At 38.2% G+C, this 19,938-nt stretch overlaps 1 long non-coding RNA gene across 1 annotated transcript in view; it reads left to right on the forward strand.

The window, feature by feature from the left end:
• The first annotated feature begins 2,002 nt into the window (after positions 1-2,002).
• The window catches only part of LOC146001921 (uncharacterized), a 32,457-nt gene continuing 14,521 nt past the window's right edge, over positions 2,003-19,938 (forward strand). Inside the window, exon 1 of the long non-coding RNA XR_014443630.1 lies at positions 2,003-2,024. This is a non-coding gene — a long non-coding RNA (uncharacterized LOC146001921). The remainder of the gene's footprint in view (positions 2,025-19,938) is intronic.

The following is a 19,938-nucleotide window of genomic DNA, read 5'->3' on the forward strand; positions in this document are numbered from 1 at the left end:
AAAGATCGATCCCCGTCGCAACCGCAATAATTTTTCTCCAACCCCTTCTCAACTCTCATTTCAATTTCTAGATTTGCTGCCGTACTTGTTTCTTTATTTTTTTCTTTCATTGGCTTCTCTGGGCTCTTGACAATCACAGTAGTTTGATGATTGAAGCAGTCGAATTTCGATGATGATAGCGCCGGTTGGTGGATTCGATCCTTGGACCTCTGGAATATGAAGCACGTACGCTAACCGCGATACACGCTGCCATTTACTTTTAACTAGCTTTCTCTTGTTCCTTGAGGAAGATAGAAGTCAGCATGTAGCAAGAATAGAGTTCGTCCGATTCAGTTAGGCTACATGGAAGGACAATTCAATGGTAATCGCTGCAATTCTTGTATTACTGCGCGTTAAAATAAGAACGTAGCTTTCGTGTGCGTTGATATTTATTAACACGCACTTTCTCTCTGAATTTGTGCCATTTTGTTGTGAAAAATGTTAGACAGAGCACACGTCCCTCAGTCACGAGAATATTTCGTGTATTGTTTGGTATTCAACGAAAGATCCTCTTAATTCTCCATGAACTGAATTTATATTCGCTTCTACAGAACCGGTTGTGAAACCCAGGCATCGCGCACGCTTATTACAATGTGTACTAGCATGCTATTGTTTTTCATGCGTAGACACCGGTCGCTATTCCCATGTTAATGTGCAGGGACCAAGATCAGAAGGAATAGCAGATTTTCTGTTCTGTTCTTTCCAAAAATTACAACATGGAGACAGACTGAGCATGGAGTCATTCCACCCAAGGCGCCTACTGTAGTCATCAAGTAGAAATATCCGATTTGTCTAACTGAAAGAGAAAACACAAAAGCGTAGTGTAAAAATCTACATTTTTTGTATTATAGACCCATGGCAGCTAGGGATGACCGAAATTACGTCAAGTTTAGTGATCTTTATGGATAAAGATACTACCCTGCTGTTGATCTTTAATATATGAATTCTTAGGTTCAGGAGAATGTAATTTTCGGATACTTATGACTTGCTACATAATCTAAAGGTTTGCTAAACACATTTTTGCAGTGATCAGAACGCTACATTTTAAAACTGGCTTCGCTACAACTACAGCTACTCTTCCAAAAAGTAGTTCGCTACTTTTGCATAAAATATTTAAAGCAACCACACGAATATTAAAAAGAAGCCCTTAGTATGATAGTGGTACATACTTGCTGGAAATTAGATTCTTTTATTTATTTTTACCTTAGTGTTTGAGAATAACGTACTTATGTAAGTGGCATATGAATTCAAATTTGATATGTAGGTATTGCAATTAAGGTGTTGCCCTAATTAATGATTACAACTATTCACAAATAAGATTTGGTAGGATTATTTATGTTCATATATCAACAAATTTTTCTTGAGAATAAATATTTCATTTTATAATAGACTCATATGAAGGCAGTATTTTGAACGAAGAATATATCTCACGGACAGGAGCGTATATTCTAGGCTTGCTAGTTGGCAACCTGATTTCTTGTGAGTTGGCAACCTGATTTCCTATGAGTTGGTAAACTTATTTCTATTCATAGCCTAGGACCATGTGACATAATGAGATAGCCCAGACCTTGGATTCAGAATACGCCACTGCTCACGAACTATTTCAAGGATGATGAGCATGATGGATAACCAGATTTTCTTAATATCTAGATCTTTATGACTGATATCCATCATTAAGATAAAATAATTCTTCTATAACTGACATTTCCACTAAAAGTTCATGTACCAATTTTCAAAACTACACCATAGAAACATATCCACTGCTGTTGGCCCCCACCATGTACTTGGATCCAACATGGCGGCCAAGACATTTTTCTGATATTTGCCAAGTAGGTGTTGGCAACACTTGTCTTCGAGTGCGCGCAGCAATCATGGTTGCATGACGTCGATTGTGTAGGCAGAATTATCTTTTGTCATCTGCTCGACATGGAATGTGTTATGTATCTAACATGTGTGTGCGTTATTAAATCTGTATTTTACGTAAGGTGAGTGTGTCCTTTTCAAACACACCTACCCAACCACCGAAAGTTTTTGGATACAAATACGCGTAGGAACTGGACTCGCTCCCCGACACCTGCGTATTCCCGCGTTTGCGATCTCCTACCCCGGCGAAGGTCTGAGCATTTTCTATGTAAGCTTATGGGATGTTTTCGGTATTTTGGTCACGATTATCTCGAGAACCAGTCGACAAAAATTTTCCAAATTTTGATTGAACACTGAGAAAGGATGTTTCTAGAGACCCACTGATTAATATTTTCATTTTTTGCATCAACGTCAGTAGAGAGGCAGCACTTCGTTCCTACGCGTCAGCAAAAATTCGACGCGACTGGTGTTATGTTACATCCGGTGTAGCGGGGTACGAGCGATTTTATTGTTGAGTCAGCAGAACGTGTCTGATCACGTTGAAGACATCGGAAGCGGTGGGGGAGGGGGGGGGTTCAATGGATTTGTCACGTTGTTTCTTGATGTATGCTAACCTAACACGTGCGTATGTATGTGTGTGTGTGTGTCTGTGGTGGAAATGCGCGCGCAACCATTGCGTATGATGCAAACACATGAAGAAATGATTTAAAGATGGCGCCGAACTTTGCTGTACCCCGAAAGCTTAGCGGCTAAGGTTATTGCTCTGTAAAACAAGAGGCGTCGAGGGTTCGATTCCTGGTAGAGTCAATATTGATTGATTGATAGATTGAGTTAGTTTTTTTAAGTCCATTTTATGCACGGTAAAACTAATCAGGATTGGACCTACAGTTGAAAAGTGGTGATTCGGACCACTATGTGCCTCCACCGAGTATCGAACCTGGGACCCTTTGATTACAAGGCGACGATGTCAATATTGAATGGTCTCGATTAGCCTGTGTGTACATAAAGCCAACAAAATGGTTGAGTTCGAAAATCGAGTTGGGTTAGTGGTTAATGTCACCTGGCAATGAAGAGGTCGCGGGTTCGATTCTCTAGGTAGTTAAATTAGGCCAATTGTTTAGTCCCGCCATTATAGGTCCCCGATTAGTCCATCTGTGCATAAATAGTGTTTGAATAAAATCAATATGGCGGCCTTGGGTTAGTGGTTAATGTTGTCGCCTGGTAATGAAGAGGTCGCGGGTTCGATTTTATAGGTAGTTAAATGAGGCCAATTGTTTTGTCCCGCCATTATAGGTCCCGATTAGTCCATCTGTGCATAAATAGTATTTGAATAAAATCAATATGGCGGCCGCGTTTTGTATTTAGCGGCGGCGGAGCGGGGCGGCGCGGCGCGGATCGAAGCGGGGCGGCGCGGGGGCGGAGCGGGACGGGGCGGCGCGGGGGGGTGTTTTTTATTCCGCGAGATGTTTTAACCAAGTGGTGGAGGGTTCGATTCCCAATGTTGGTGAAAATTGGATATTCAATTGTATTTGTTTAAAAGTTCCGATTAGCTTTTTGTGCACAAAGAGAAAATGAACTAATTGGAAATAGGATGTTTATGCTGTAATGAAAAGGTCCCGGGTTCGATTCACAATGTCAAATTGGCTGATAATGATGTTGTTTTTAAAATTAAAAAAAAGAAGTGTGGTGAGTACCCATTAGTATTTATGCAGGAACAGATATTAAAAATCAAAACAAAATGGCTGTGACTGGTGTTTAGTATTCGAAAGGTTCCAGGTTCGAGTTCCTAGTTATATTTTTTTTTTTTAGTTTACAGAATTAGTCCCCATTTATGGCGTTTTGGCGAACACGTCCTCCCCTTTTGTGGCATTTGGACATGTTGGAGATATACATAGAAATTGTTGTCAAAGTGCCTAATAATGATTTTCTGTTTAAATAAAAAAAAGAAGTGTGTTATCAGTCCCGATTAGCACGAACAGATATTCAAAAAGCAAAACAAAATAGCTGATATTGTTGTTTAGTATTCAAAAGGTTTTGGGTTCCAATGCTGGCAAATTTGCAGAATAACATTGATTTGTTTAAAAAGTGAGTTACTATTCCCGATTATTTTTGATACACAAATAGAAAATGGGGTGATTTTGGAGTTTTGCAACCAAGGGGCTAATGTTGGCGTTTTTTAACGCAGTCCCGATTAACCGTAATGCATAAAGCTGTTTCAACGAATATCGAACCTGGAACCTTTTGATTACAATGCAAAGACTTTACCACTAATGTATGCTATGTTTTAAAACCAAAAATAAATAATAGTATCGAATTTTTAAAAAAAATGCGTTACCAGTCTCGATTAGCCATTATGCACAAACAGATGTGTTTTGAAACCAAAGGGGGGTCGAGGGTTCGATTACAACTGGGTATGTGTGTTGAGGAAACTAAAGGTCAACAGGCATGGAAAGTTTTTACTCGCCATCTCAAAATAAGTTTTTGGGCTTGGTACAGGTAGCTTTTTGTAGAAAGCCCCACAACGACATCAACGTGGCTACCATCTGTGGGGGCCTCTTTTTTTTAAGTTGGAGAGGGGCACAAAGCCGTTTGTACCATACAACGTTGCACCGAAGAACCAACTTGTCAACTAGTCACTCACTCCATCATTAAAGTGCACAACATAATATCAGATTTGCACTGATAATAAGCAAAAAATTATAGCGGCTGCATAATTATATTTCAATGACAGCAAATGGTTTCAAATGAATGGTTTTCACTTTTATTTTTTACTAAGTAACAGATTTGGTAATGAAAAGCTGTAACATTTGCATATAATATGAGATTTCTTTTGGTATCCAGTTTGTATGTTGACCAAATCACAGATATACTATTACTAAGGATAGCATTAACTTAATCTAATAAAAATATATTCCACTGCATTACAAAATTAACTCATTCTGTTTTCTGTTGTTTGAATCCATATGGTAAAGTCTCGAAATTTGATGCACATCTTTTTCTTTTGGTATATACCACCTGAAAACCCCTTATTTCCGGCTTACTAACAACGGAATGTGTTTTTGTGCGTACGATTTTGTTCGAGTTGAGTAAAGTTAAAGAGGAGGTGTTGTTGAGAATAGCATTGGTGAGTGATTCGAAATTGATTGTGCTGCTGTTTTTATGGTTTATACATATGCCTTTCACCTTGCAAACAGTAGTAACATTAGTATTGTCTGGATTTACTACCTCAAATGCATAACTTTTCGGCCCACTGGATGAAAATGCTCTGATATAAGCATTTTTCCCATAGAGTTCTAGTTCATTTGTTAGAAAAGGCGCATTTAAGAATTCCCCGAGTCACAGGTAGTAAATTCCAACTTTTGCCCCCATCCAGCAGAAAGTGATTATTCAGTATTTTTAAGTTCAAAAATAGTTTCAAAAACTCAGTTTGCTGTGCTCTGTAGTGAGAAAAAGTTAAGCCGATTGTTTCGCTGCTATACTTTTTTATTTCTGCTGCAACCCCGCAATGCAACTGGAGGTAAGTGCGTGATATAAGTTTGTTTTTCTAGTTAACTGTTATTTCAAACTGCTTACCCTACTTCTCTAATGGTTACTAATTTTAATCTCTAGTGCGTGTGTGTCTGGTGTGTAGTTTGACCAATGTAGCTCAACCAACAGTAGAATTCACCAACGATAAGATGTGAACCAAATTGAAATGGAATAAAATTAACACTGCAATAAAAAATTCTAGGGTTCGAATCAAAGCGGGGTTATATGTATGTATATAAATTTGCTTTTAAAAACTGTGCCACCAGCACCAATCAACCGCTGTGCGCAAACAGCGAAATTGTTTAGATGGCCGCTTTATGCACAGATGGGGTAATCGGGGCTGGACCTACAGTTTGAAGCGGAGCCTTATGTATGTATTTAAATTAGTTTTTAAAACTGTGTCACCAGTCCCAATCAGCCGCAGTGCGCAAACAGCGAAATTGTTTAGAAGACCGTTTTATGCATAGATCGCATAATCGGGACTGGAACTACAGTTTGAAGCGGAGTTATATCTATCAATTGAAATTAGTTTTTAAAACCGTGTTACCAGTCCCAATCAGCCGCAGTGCGCAAAAAGAGAAATTGTTTACATGGCTGCTTTATGCACAGATGGAGTAATCGGGGGTGGATCTACAGTTTGAAGCGGGATCATATCTATCTATTTAAATTAGTTTTTAAAAAACTGTCACTAATCCCAATCAACCGCTGTGCGCAAAATGAGAAATTGTTTAGAAGGCCGCTTTATGCACAGATGGGGGTAATCGGGGCTGGATCTACAGTTTGCAGCGGGGTGATATCTATCTATTTAAATTAGTTTTTAAAACTGTGTCACCAGTCCCAATCAGTCGCAGTGCGCAAAGAAAAAAATTGTTTAGAAGGCCGCTTTATGCACAGATGGGGGTAATCGGGACTGGATCTACAGTTTGAAGCGGTGTCATATGTATGTATTTAAATTTAGTTTTTAAAAACTGTCACTAGTTCCAATCAGCCGCAGTGCGCAAACAGAGAAATTGTTTAGAAGCCCGTTTTATGCATAGATGGGGTAATCGGGACTGGACCTACAGTTTGAAGCGGAGTGATATGTATCTATTTAAATTAGTTTTTAAAACTGTGTCACCAGTTCCAATCAGCCGCATTGCGCAAACAGAGAAATTGTTTAGAATGCCGCTTTATGCATAGATGGGGTAATCGGACCTGGACCTACAGTTTGAAGCGGTACCATATGTATCTATATAAAATCACTCTTTTAAAACTGTTACCAATCCCAATCAGCCGTTGTGCGCAAAAATAGAAATTGTTTGGAAACCCCGTTTTATGCATAGATGGGGTAATCGGGACTCTACATATAGTTTGAAGCGGAGTGATATTTATCTATTTACATTTGTTTTTAAAACTGTGTCACCAGTCCCAATCAGCCGCTGTGCGTAAAAAAAGAAATTGTTTAGAAGGCCAGTCCCAATCAGCTATTGTGCGCAAAAAGATGAACTGTTTAGTAGACCGGTTTATGCACAAAAAGGGGAAATCGGGACTGGACCCCACAGTTTGAAGCAGAGCTATATGTATCTATATAATTTTTTAAAATTGTCACCAGTTCCAATCAGCCGCTGTATGCAGAAAAAAAAATGTTTAGAAGGCCGCTTTATGCACAGATGTGGTAATCGGGACTGGGTCTACAGTTTGAAGCGGTGTCATATGTATGTATTTAAATTAGTTTTTAAAAACTGGCACTAGTTCCAATCAGCCGCAGTGCGCAAACAGAGAAATTGTTTAGAAGCCCGTTTTATGCATAGATGGGGTAATCGGGGCTGGAGACAATTTTACAAACACAGTTTTATATAGATTAATGATGGAGTGAGTGACTAGTTGACAAGTTGTTAGGTAATTTTGAACTTTATAATTTTCAGATATCTTCGAAAAATGGAAACTGGAAGTACTACTAATTTTGAGAAGGTTATTGAAATAAGCACCCAAGAGGTGTTGAATAAAATCAAAAATGAAATCGGAGAATTTAGTCAAAGTAGCTGTATATCCACCCAGGGTGTGCTCAATGATTTGGATTTGGCCTTGGGTACAACTGGGGGAAATAATTCGATTGACAACATAGACAAAACCGTAAACATTGATACTCAGGATATTTTTGTTGCTGTTGCCAATGAATTGGGGGAAGACATTGCTAATAAATCAACTGGGGTTGATTATTCACAAAAGCATAATAAGCACAAACAAAATGTCTCTTCTACTGTTCATAGTTATGGTAGTTATAGTGACTACATCCAATCTACGCCCTCCACCTCAATGGAAAATGCAGGCACTGCTAATTTTGAGAGGGGTATTGAAATAAGCACCCAAGAGGTTTTGAATACAATCAGAAATGAAATTGGTGAATATAATCAGAGTAGCTGTATCTCCACTCAGGGTATGCTCAGTGATTTGGATTTGGCCTTGGGTACAGATGGAGCAAATAAATCGATTGACAACATAGACAAATCTGTAAACATTGATACTCAGGATATTTTTGTTGCTATTGCCAATGAATTGGGGGAAAATAATGGTAATAAATCAACGGGGGGTGATTATTCACAAGAGCATAATAAGCACAAACAAAATGTCTCTCCTACTGTTCATAGTACTGTTCATGACCTCAACCAATCTACCCCCTCTACCTCTACTGCTATTAACAGCAATCAATCCAGACCCTCTGTCTCTATTTCTAGTGAGACCAACCAACATGTTGAAATGTTTCCTAACAACTATAACAACCAAAATACAGGGATATTTGGGTGTATTGGAACAACCGATGAAAAATGTGGAGATATTTTCCACTTAGAATCTGTTTTAGACACTAGAGAATTGGAGCAATGTACAAATCATATTTCGCCAGCGTTATACCAAATGGTTCTTCGGGATTGTATTCAGGAAGCGGAAGTGTGCAAACAGGTAGGCGGTGGCGATGATGCAGTGTTACATCATGTTGAAGTTATAGAAGAGACAAAAAGGCGTTACCAAAGATTCAATATGGAAGGACGAATGGTGCGTGCTCGGTTGCGGGGGGCACCACACAATGAGAATCCGGTGATATGGGTTCAGGAGGGATTGCAATAATTGATCCAATATGTTCTACGTGATGTGGCCGAGCATGACCAAGTTGGTATTACTATCAGAAATGAAGATCACCCTGATCGCCCTTTTTGGTTATCTTTTCGGGAAGCACAGGCGATAAATATGGAGATATTGTGGGCAGCATTGGAAAAAGTATTGCAGAGCAATACAACATTTCTTTCTGACAACAATTTCTATGTATATCTCCATCATGTCCAAATGCCACGAGGGGGAGGACGTGTTCGCCAAAATGCAATGAATGGGGAACAATTCTGTAAACTAAAAAAAGGAATTATAACTATTAAAAATTCCGATAGCAGGTGTTTGGCTTATGCGTTGGTTGTGGCAAGAGGTATTAATGTTTACAAAAATGAACCTAAAAAACGTTATCAGTATGTTAGACAACATAAATGTGTTATGGAAGAAGAAGTGGATAAACTGTGCAGAGAAGCTGGGGAAAATTTGAATGGTGGTGGAGGAACTGCCGAAATTCAAAAATTTCAGGACTATTTATCTGATTTCAAGATTACCGTATATAATGGATTTTCCGGGAGTGATGTGATATATGAAGGTCCTTTATTACCTAGGCGCGAAACTTTAAATTTGGTGTACATAAACAACCATTTTAATGTTATAACATCTCTTACAGCTGCATTCTCCGCTAATTTCTATTGTGAAACTTGCCATAAAAAATATGATCATGTTTCTAGACATCTAGGATCCTGTACAGCTGTTTGTTCACAATGCCAAGAAAAGCCCAAATGTACTGTTTCAGAAACCAAAATAAAGTGCACTGATTGTAACAGATTTTTCAATGGTCAAAAATGTTACAATAATCATAAAACATGTTACAATAGAAAAAACTCTCTTTGCCAGACAGTAAAATGATGTGAAAAATGCCTGAAACCGTATGCTATCCGTACAAACAGAAATCCTCATATATGTGGAGAGAAATTCTGTGTCAGCTGTAAAAATATGGTACCATCTGAACATCTATGTCACATCCAAAAAATTTATAGCAAACAAATATCTTCTCTTATATATAAAAAAAGCAATGCTTGTTTTCTACGATATTGAATCGAGGCAGGACACAAAACTAGAAGGCACTGAAAACAATTTTCTGCATATTCCAAATCTTTTGGTTTGCCAAAATGTATGCTATAATTGCATTGAGAACAAAGATATGTCTCAATGGTGCAGTGTATGCGGAAAAAGACAGCACATTTTTGATAGTACAGAACCTGTTTACAATTTTCTGCAATTTGTTTCAGCTCACCGCACCAAAATTAACAATATTGTGTGTATTGCACACAATAGTAGAGGGTATGATTCGCACTTTGTACTGCAAACTATGATCGAAAAAATGAAATGGACACCGTCTGTGATCATGAATGGAGCCAAAATATTATCTTTGAAGATGCACAATATCCATTTCATAGATTCTCTCAACTTTATTCCAATGGCGCTCAACAAATTACCGAAAGCATTTGATCTCCCAATGTCCAAAGGGTATTTTCCTCATTTTTTTAATACTTTGAAAAATAAAGAATATGTCTGATGTATCCCTGGTACTGAATTTTACGCTGTTGATTCTATGATGGAGAATCAGAGAACCAGTTTTTTGGAATGGCATAGTGAACAACAGAAAACAGGGGTAGTTTTCGATATGCAGAAGGAGTTGAGAAAATACTGTGTAGAAGATGTTAATGTACTACGTGCTGCCTGTTTGAAATTCATGACCACTTTTGAAAAAGAAACAACAGTGAACCCATTATTGGAAGCCATCACCATCGCTTCAGCTTGTAATAAAGTATTCCGTAAAAGATTTTTGAAAGCAGAACATATAGGAATTATTCCTAAAAACGGATACAGATAGTGTGATATTCAGTCTATAGAGGCTATTCAATGGTTGGTATGGGAGGAAAAAAAACATAAAATCGAAATCCAACATGCAGCCAGAGGACCAGAAGTAAACGTTGGAGGAAATTTGAAAGTAGATGGATATTTTAAAGATCAAAAGGGGCAAGAGCATGTATTTGAATATCAAGGATGCAGAACACATGGTTGTGTCAAATGTTTCCCTACTTCACGTACAGAACCTCTTCATGATGACCCATATGATACTTTGTTTTTTCGGTATGAAAGAACAGAAAATAAAATTACCAGATTAAAAGCACTTAACTACATTGTCCATGAGATGTGGGGGTGCGAATTTCACCAGCAGTTGAGAAATAACAAAACCATGAAACATTATGTTGAAAAACATCCGTTATCAATTTAAGCCCCCATAATTGCCCGGGAGGCGTTTTATGGTGGTAGAACTAATGCTACCAAACTACATTACACTGTGAAAGAAAATGAAACAATTCAATATAAGGATGTATGTAGCCTGTACCCTTATTGTTGCAAAGTTAAAAAGTTTCCAGTTGGCCATCCGGTGAAAATTTATGTGGGGGAAGAATGCCCCGATATTTATTCTTTTGAAGGGCTTGTCAAAGCAACAATACTTCCACCGAGAGATCTGTACCATCCTGTGTTACCATATCGAACCAATTCAAAATTAACTTTCCCTCTATGTAGAACTTGTGCCGATGAAATAAACCAGGCGGAATGTAACCATACTGCTAGGGAAAGAGCTATAACTGGAACCTGGGTTGTGGATGAAGTTCAGAAGGCAGTTCAAAAGAAATACAAAATTTTAGAATTACATGAGGTATGGGAATATAATGTTGAACAATATGATCCTGCAAAAAAATCAGGTGGTGTTTTTGCAGAGTACATCAATACATTTCTCAAAGCAAAAGTTGAAGCAAGCGGCTGGCTATTGTGGTGTATTGATGAAGAATAAAAAAAAAAATACATAGCTAACTATTTTGAAAAGGAGGGTGTGTTGTTGGATGAAAACAGAATATGTGCTAATCCTGGATTACGAAGCTTAGCAAAACTTATGCTGAATTCATTTTGGGGTAAATTTGGACAGAGAGAAAACCCTGGTCAAGTTAGTATTATCAACAATCCTAAGGATTTTTTCGATAAACTAGAAAATCCCAATGTTGAAGTACATCAAGTTATACCTATAAATGAAGATATGTTGATAGTTCACTGGCAATATCTCGAAGAATCTGCACTTCCATTATCGACTGTAAATGTAGTTACTGCAGCATACACTACAACCCATGAACGATTAGAGCTTTATGAATATTTGGATACATTAGGCGAAAATGTATTGTACTATGATACCGATAGTGTTATTTATATTCAAGGCCAGGTGATGTTGATCTGCTTGTTGGAGACTACCTAGGGGAGTTAACAAATGAACTAGAACTCTATGGGAAAAATGCTTATATCAGAGCATTTTCATCCAGTGGGCCGAAAAGTTATGCATTTGAGGTAGTAAATCCAGACAATACTAATGTTACTACTGTTTGCAAGGTGAAAGGCATATGTATAAACCATAAAAACAGCAGCACAATCAATTTCGAATCACTCACCAATGCTATTCTCAACAACACCTCCTCTTTAACTTTACTCAACTCGAACAAAATCGTACGCACAAAAACACATTCCGTTGTTAGTAAGCCGGAAATAAGGGGTTTTCAGGTGGTATATACCAAAAGAAAAAGATGTGCATCAAATTTCGAGACTTTACCATATGGATTCAAACAACAGAAAACAGAATGAGTTAATTTTGTAATGCAGTGGAATATATTTTTATTAGATTAAGTTAATGCTATCCTTAGTAATAGTATATCTGTGATTTGGTCAACATACAAACTGGATACCAAAAGAAATCTCATATTATATGCAAATGTTACAGCTTTTCATTACCAAATCTGTTACTTAGTAAAAAATAAAAGTGAAAACCATTCATTTGAAACCATTTGCTGTCATTGAAATATAATTATGCAGCCGCTATAATTTTTTGCTTATTATCAGTGCAAATCTGATATTATGTTGTGCACTTTAATGATGGAGTGAGTGACTAGTTGACAAGTTGGTTCTTCGGTGCAACGTTGTATGGTACAAACGGCTTTGTGCCCCTCTCCAACTTAAAAAAAAGAGGCCCCCACAGATGGTAGCCACGTTGATGTCGTTGTGGGGCTTTCTACAAAAAGCTACCTGTACCAAGCCCAAAAACTTATTTTGAGATGGCGAGTAAAAACTTTCCATGCCTGTTGACCTTTAGTTTCCTCAACACACATACCCAGTTGTAATCGAACCCTCGACCCCCCTTTGGTTTCAAAACACATCTGTTTGTGCATAATGGCTAATCGAGACTGGTAACGCATTTTTTTTAAAAATTCGATACTATTATTTATTTTTGGTTTTAAAACATAGCATACATTAGTGGTAAAGTCTTTGCATTGTAATCAAAAGGTTCCAGGTTCGATATTCGTTGAAACAGCTTTATGCATTACGGTTAATCGGGACTGCGTTAAAAAACGCCAACATTAGCCCCTTGGTTGCAAAACTCCAAAATCACCCCATTTTCTATTTGTGTATCAAAAATAATCGGGAATAGTAACTCACTTTTTAAACAAATCAATGTTATTCTGCAAATTTGCCAGCATTGGAACCCAAAACCTTTTGAATACTAAACAACAATATCAGCTATTTTGTTTTGCTTTTTGAATATCTGTTCGTGCTAATCGGGACTGATAACACACTTCTTTTTTTTATTTAAACAGAAAATCATTATTAGGCACTTTGACAACAATTTCTATGTATATCTCCAACATGTCCAAATGCCACAAAAGGGGAGGACGTGTTCGCCAAAACGCCATAAATGGGGACTAATTCTGTAAACTAAAAAAAAAAATATAACTAGGAACTCGAACCTGGAACCTTTCGAATACTAAACACCAGTCACAGCCATTTTGTTTTGATTTTTAATATCTGTTCCTGCATAAATACTAATGGGTACTCACCACACTTCTTTTTTTTAATTTTAAAAACAACATCATTATCAGCCAATTTGACATTGTGAATCGAACCCGGGACCTTTTCATTACAGCATAAACATCCTATTTCCAATTAGTTCATTTTCTCTTTGTGCACAAAAAGCTAATCGGAACTTTTAAACAAATACAATTGAATATCCAATTTTCACCAACATTGGGAATCGAACCCTCCACCACTTGGTTAAAACATCTCGCGGAATAAAAAACACCCCCCCGCGCCGCCCCGTCCCGCTCCGCCCCCGCGCCGCCCCGCTTCGATCCGCGCCGCTAAATACAAAACGCGGCCGCCATATTGATTTTATTCAAATACTATTTATGCACAGATGGACTAATCGGGACCTATAATGGCGGGACAAAACAATTGGCCTCATTTAACTACCTATAAAATCGAACCCGCGACCTCTTCATTACCAGGCGACAACATTAACCACTAACCCAAGGCCGCCATATTGATTTTATTCAAACACTATTTATGCACAGATGGACTAATCGGGGACCTATAATGGCGGGACTAAACAATTGGCCTAATTTAACTACCTAGAGAATCGAACCCGCGACCTCTTCATTGCCAGGTGACATTAACCACTAACCCAACTCGATTTTCGAACTCAACCATTTTGTTGGCTTTATGTACACACAGGCTAATCGAGACCATTCAATATTGACATCGTCGCCTTGTAATCAAAGGGTCCCAGGTTCGATACTCGATGGAGGCACATAGTGGTCCGAATCACCACTTTTCAACTGTAGGTCCAATCCTGATTAGTTTTACCGTGCATAAAATGGACTTAAAAAAACTAACTCAATCTATCAATCAATCAATATTGACTCTACCAGGAATCGAACCCTCGACGCCTCTTGTTTTACAGAGCAATAACCTTAGCCGCTAAGCTTTCGGGGTACAGGAAATTTGGCGCCATCTTTAAATCATTTCTTCATGTGTTTGCATCATACGCAATGGTTGCGCGCGCATTTCCACCACAGACACACACACACACAAACATACGCACGTGTTAGGTTAGCATACATCAAGAAACAACGTGACAAATCCATTGAACCCCCCCTCCCCCACCGCTTCCGATGTCTTCAACGTGATCAGACACGTTCTGCTGACTCAACAATAAAATCGCTCGTACCCCGCTACACCGGATGTAACATAACACCAGTCGCGTCGAATTTTTGCTGACGCGTAGGAACGAAGTGCTGCCTCTCTACTAACGTCCCGAAAATTAATTAATTCATTTTACTCTATTTTCACTTTTCTTGACACAGCAACCCTGCAGAGCCCAGTCGCCTGGCTCTTCACGGACCCTCGTTCACGACTAATGAGCCGTGAGGAGAAGGGAGGGAGGCCCGAGGATAACTCACCAGATGTTTTCGAGCTGTAGAAATCTGCTTCAGGTATAAATATCCGGGGAGGAAAGCTCTCGGAAGATTTAACTGAGTATTTTTGAAATTATAGGGCTAACTTGAAAATGGACAAAAGAAAGTGTTCAGGAATGCGAATAGAATCAGCACAGATATATATTCACTTAGTCTGGAGTATGAAATTTCTCGAAGTACCGGGATGGCGAAAGTATGCAGTAAAGCATTTGCTGTTCTCAAGGAGGAGTTGAGGGCAGCATATTCCCCAGTATCTCAGATGTCAAGAAGAGAAATAAATTACACAATGTCCATTTCAAGAATATTTCGGCAAAAATAAAGCGCAGGTTAAGTAGTTCATGAATATCTGGATAATGAACTTCTAACAATTGTACAGATCAGTCTCCCACCCCATCCATGACCAATAGCGCGTCCCCCCTTTAGATCATGCCATAATTCCCATAAAGTATTTTATTGCGACACTCTCCTATTACTGAAAGTCATTTTTTAAGATTTACTGAATAATTTACTTGATCTGCCCCTTCTCCAAATTATTCCTTTTCTTCATCTTGGAACCAATTATAGTGAGTTGAATTAATTACTAATCAAGTATGTTCCTCTCCGCCTCATCGCACACATTGCACAACGATGTCTTTTTATACATATATTTTAGAAAAATATATTGAATTTTATGATAGTGAAAGGAAAAATATTCCTCACCAAGAATTTAGATGGGGCGGTCTGCGTCATTATCCCCTCACGCGCGAAGCGCCTAATAATCCGGGAGGAGGGGGAGACCCAAGAGAATAAAACCCAGATGCACTCGACCTGCATGCAACCGGTTTCGGGTATATGTAACAGGGGAAAGACCCCCTCAAGATCAATCTTGGTATTTCTTTTTCTAAATTGTGGACGGGAAGTTTCGGAGCAAACGTTTGATGAATAGAAACAGAATAATCGCAGATAGTGTATATTCGTTTAGTGTGGAATATGAAATTACTGTGCTGCAAACAGTGATTCCGGCAAGGAGGGGCTGCGGGCGGCGGCATATTCCCAAGAATACAGATCAATTGCGCTAAATCAATTTCAATTTCAAAAATATTTCAACAACGACCAATATATTGTTTTGTTCCGTGGTGGAGGATTCTCCCCGATGGCACATTGTTAGCTTCATCGCCTTGTAATCAAGGCGTCCCTGGTTTAATAACCGGTGGAGACACATAGTAGTTCGGATCCCACTTTAAGCTGTAGGCCCAGTCCCGATTAGCTTTACTATGCATAAAATGCAATTAAATCAATGTTTCATGGTCGCAAGAGTGTAAAACATCTGAGTCACATAAAATATAACGTTTAGCTTGAATTAACAGTGTTACCTTCTCAAAGCATTTAAATAGAAATGGCATATGCATGGTTTCGTTACACATCCCAACTTTAGGCCAAAACCTAAATAGTTTTACTAAATTAAAAAAAAAATACTGCGTTCTTTCACCTCGTGTCAGTTCAAATGTGTGTGATCTTCCTTACTTATAAAAGTATAAAAATATTAAGGGTAATGAAATCTGAAGCATTGTGGTAGTGAACACCGAAATTAATAGATAGTGTCGTTTCACACATAAGTAATTACTTTATTTCAGTGTATTAAAGCCTACAATGTGTGTGACCTTCCTTTGAGAGAAGTGTTTCGGAAAGCAGTGTCTGTCGAAGATTTGTGAAATGAAAAGTGGCGATGATATCAGCAGAAAGAGGAAACGGTGCTACTCCCGGCTCCCGAGAAAGAAATCCCGACAAGCTTCTGTACTTCGGGCATATTGGCAAACCCACAGGTAAGTGAACATTGTTAAACTTTTATTTATTATAATTGTAGCATTTTAAGAATATGGCATGGTGCAATCACGTATCAGATTTACAATTATACTAAATTCATTCTGAGAATATACAGTCACCGCAAGAATTCCCAGCAATTAAAGAACAGAATATTTACAATAAAACTGAATTCCTTGATGGAACGTGTAACAGGATGAAAATTGAGAAATCCTGGGATTTGATTCTATGTGTTCGTCCCTCATCTAATTCTTTAATTCACCATCACCATTTATTACGACTGTTGGGATCAAGACGAACACTCCATATACCTAATCAAGGGGTGGGAGGCCAACATTTTGAACATTTTTTGTCAAAATAGCGAGTGTGAAAAAGGAAGATACATACATGTATACTTGGAATAGAAAGGGGTGGGCGGGTGTTTTGTAGCTCTCTCTTCCGAAGGGAATGTTCGCCACTGGTTGCAATTAATCTGGAGAGGTTGACATGCGATGGGAGGTAAAAAGAAAGAGCATAGTCCATTTGATATAGGAAAGCGTTCGACTTACCTGTCAAGGACGTATTTAGGGGGGGGGGTCCAGGGGGTCCGGACCCCCCCGAAAGATTTATCAAGTCCTAAAATTAAATAATGAAAAAAATATTATTTTAGCTGTTTGTGTTTAGGATTATATTGGGATCATTTCTGCTTTGAAGGTCAAGAAGGACGTATTCAGCCGATCACTGCTTTGTATAAATAAGTCGAAATATATGATTTTCTGTTCAATTTGTAGGTTTATTTTTGGCTGTTCCTTGCGCAAATTGTTATTAGTTTATGTAAGTCCGATGTTATTACAAATACTTTTTAATTTGCAGAAAGACTAAAACAAATTGTCATGCATTATTAAAACGTGGGAAGTAACAGACGGGATAACACAATTAACAATAGATTAGAGTGTTTTCGCCGTGCTGTCGACTACTTTCCTCCCTGTTTTTTTGGACTCGTTTACGGCGGAAAATGTCGTAAATCTCATATCACCTACCTTCTGACTATTCTTACAAAAGCCCCCTTTTCGTTATAATTTTCGGAATGTTCCAAAAGAACATCATCATCACCACAAGTATTAACTAAGGATGACCAGATCCAGACCACGGGTAATAATGGATCCGGATACCTACCATTGGAAACCAGGTTCTGGCCGAGCACGTATCTAGAAATGTATTTCGGGGGAAGGGGGTTGAACCAAGTTCCTAATAATAATAATAAATTAAAACAAAAATAATTATAATTATATTAAATTAATAAAAATAGTAATAATTAAAATATTCAAATTAACTAATACTATATTTTTATAACAGCTTGTATTCATTATGTAGCTTACGGATAGTTAAGCTCTTCAATATTTGAAAAAGAAACAACTGCCCTGTTAAGAAAATTAATGTCAAGTAGATAAAAAATATTTATCAAAAAAGGATGTTAGATCCAGTTGACGAAAAATAAAGTTCCTGGTAATATTTTATGCAATTAACATAAGTATTGATACATTTTGCATAAATCTCTTTTGGTATTGTCAAAATCGTATGATCCCAATATAATCCTTACCTTCCAACAAGTTCGGTGAAAATAAATAAACCTTGATTAAACAACAAGTAAATTTACATTATTTAATCTTAGTTGTTTCATTCTAGTACTTAGTAAATCTTTCTGGGTGGTCCGACCCCCAGGACTCCCTCTCTAAATACGTCCTTGGTAACCCCCCCCCCCATTCTACTTTTCTCGACAACTTTTTTCTGGTTTTAGCATAAACACCGAATTACGTGATTCGTCCTCTGAAAAACTTGGTGCGATACATACATTTCGCATGGTGAAAAAGTTTTCGTAAACGAATTAGAGTAAGGAAAGTGACCCACTGCTTACGCGTAACCTGAATCTTGGGCGGAGAACAGATGGACAGTAGTTGAATCCAAATGTTATTGATTGATTTGTTTTCTTGTAATTGGATTTTCCAACACTTTTGGCTAGCAGGTAAAGTTCCTCCTGCATATAGTACCGTGCCGTGAAGGCACATGTAGGGGATGTGGGGGTAGGGCCTACACATTCCTGATCTCGGCCATTTTGGGGGTGATGTGATCAGCACCACGCTCCGGTCGCCTACACCTACTCGGTGTTGCCACCAGGTACCCAGATCACTAGAGTCTCTCTTTGCGAAGACAATGTCGGAATAGGCCGGAAAAATTTCGACCATAGATCAATAGAACCCGGGTCTCCCACGTGACACGCACATTAGACTTTTTTTCAAAGGGTATACATACCTCTAAGCGGTAGTATACACCATTATTGACTTTTTCCTCAGTTTTACACATGTCATATTTTAACAAATTCTCTGTTTAGGCATTTTTACAAACACAAACATCCATGTCTGGGATTCGAACCCGGTACCTCTGGCTTCGTAGCGCGCTGCGCTGACCACTAAGCCACGGAAGCCGAGAAAACTGGACCGGCCGACTAGACCACCACAGTTTTTCTTCTGGCTAATACAGGTTTTAGATAATTGAAATATGATATTAGAGTAAATACAACATTTCCTGTGTATAATGATTTATTTCAATAGTGATAAATGATAAGACCGAAACGCGAAACTATTGATCTAAGGGACTATTATTTGTCAAGGTTCACAATCCGAAATCGGGATACTTCTTCGTTCTGAGTACCTGGTTCTCTAAGGTTTCGGATCCGGCTATTTTCGGAACTGGGTAATCCGGAACCGAAATGTTTTCCGTCACCTCTGGTGTAATTAATCCTCGATCGACTAGCGTATATCTCTTTGGTAAGAATTTGTAGATCTATCTCAGGAAATGCAAAACGATTTGTATAGAATATATTAATTATTGGTAAACTTCTGGAATAATCTATTGCCATTGGAAACTACTGCCCAGCGCGTTGAGTGCTTGGCCACAAATAAAATAGTCTTGACTCTGGATCTGGAAGCCCAGACAATCGAAAGAATTCACCACGCAGAACAAAGAAAAACATATGCTGGTGGAGATTTTCAAAATATGAGAAGTTTTTGTATTTGACAAATTGTATCTTTGTAATAATCAAAGAATAAAATTGCACTGAAAATAATGACTTTTTGTGTAAACATTGCACTAAAGTGGTTCGGACACTTTAAACTGTAGGTCCAGCCATGGCTAGCCTTTCTGTGCATAAAACAAATTTAAAAAGAAACTCTACATTTATTTATGCATATATAGTATGGTCCGTTATCTACATTTATAATGGAAGAAT

Source organism: Lepisma saccharinum, chromosome 18 (assembly GCF_977018435.1).
Source record: "Lepisma saccharinum chromosome 18, izLepSacc3.1, whole genome shotgun sequence".
NCBI classification, from domain to species: Eukaryota; Metazoa; Arthropoda; class Insecta; order Zygentoma; family Lepismatidae; genus Lepisma; species Lepisma saccharinum.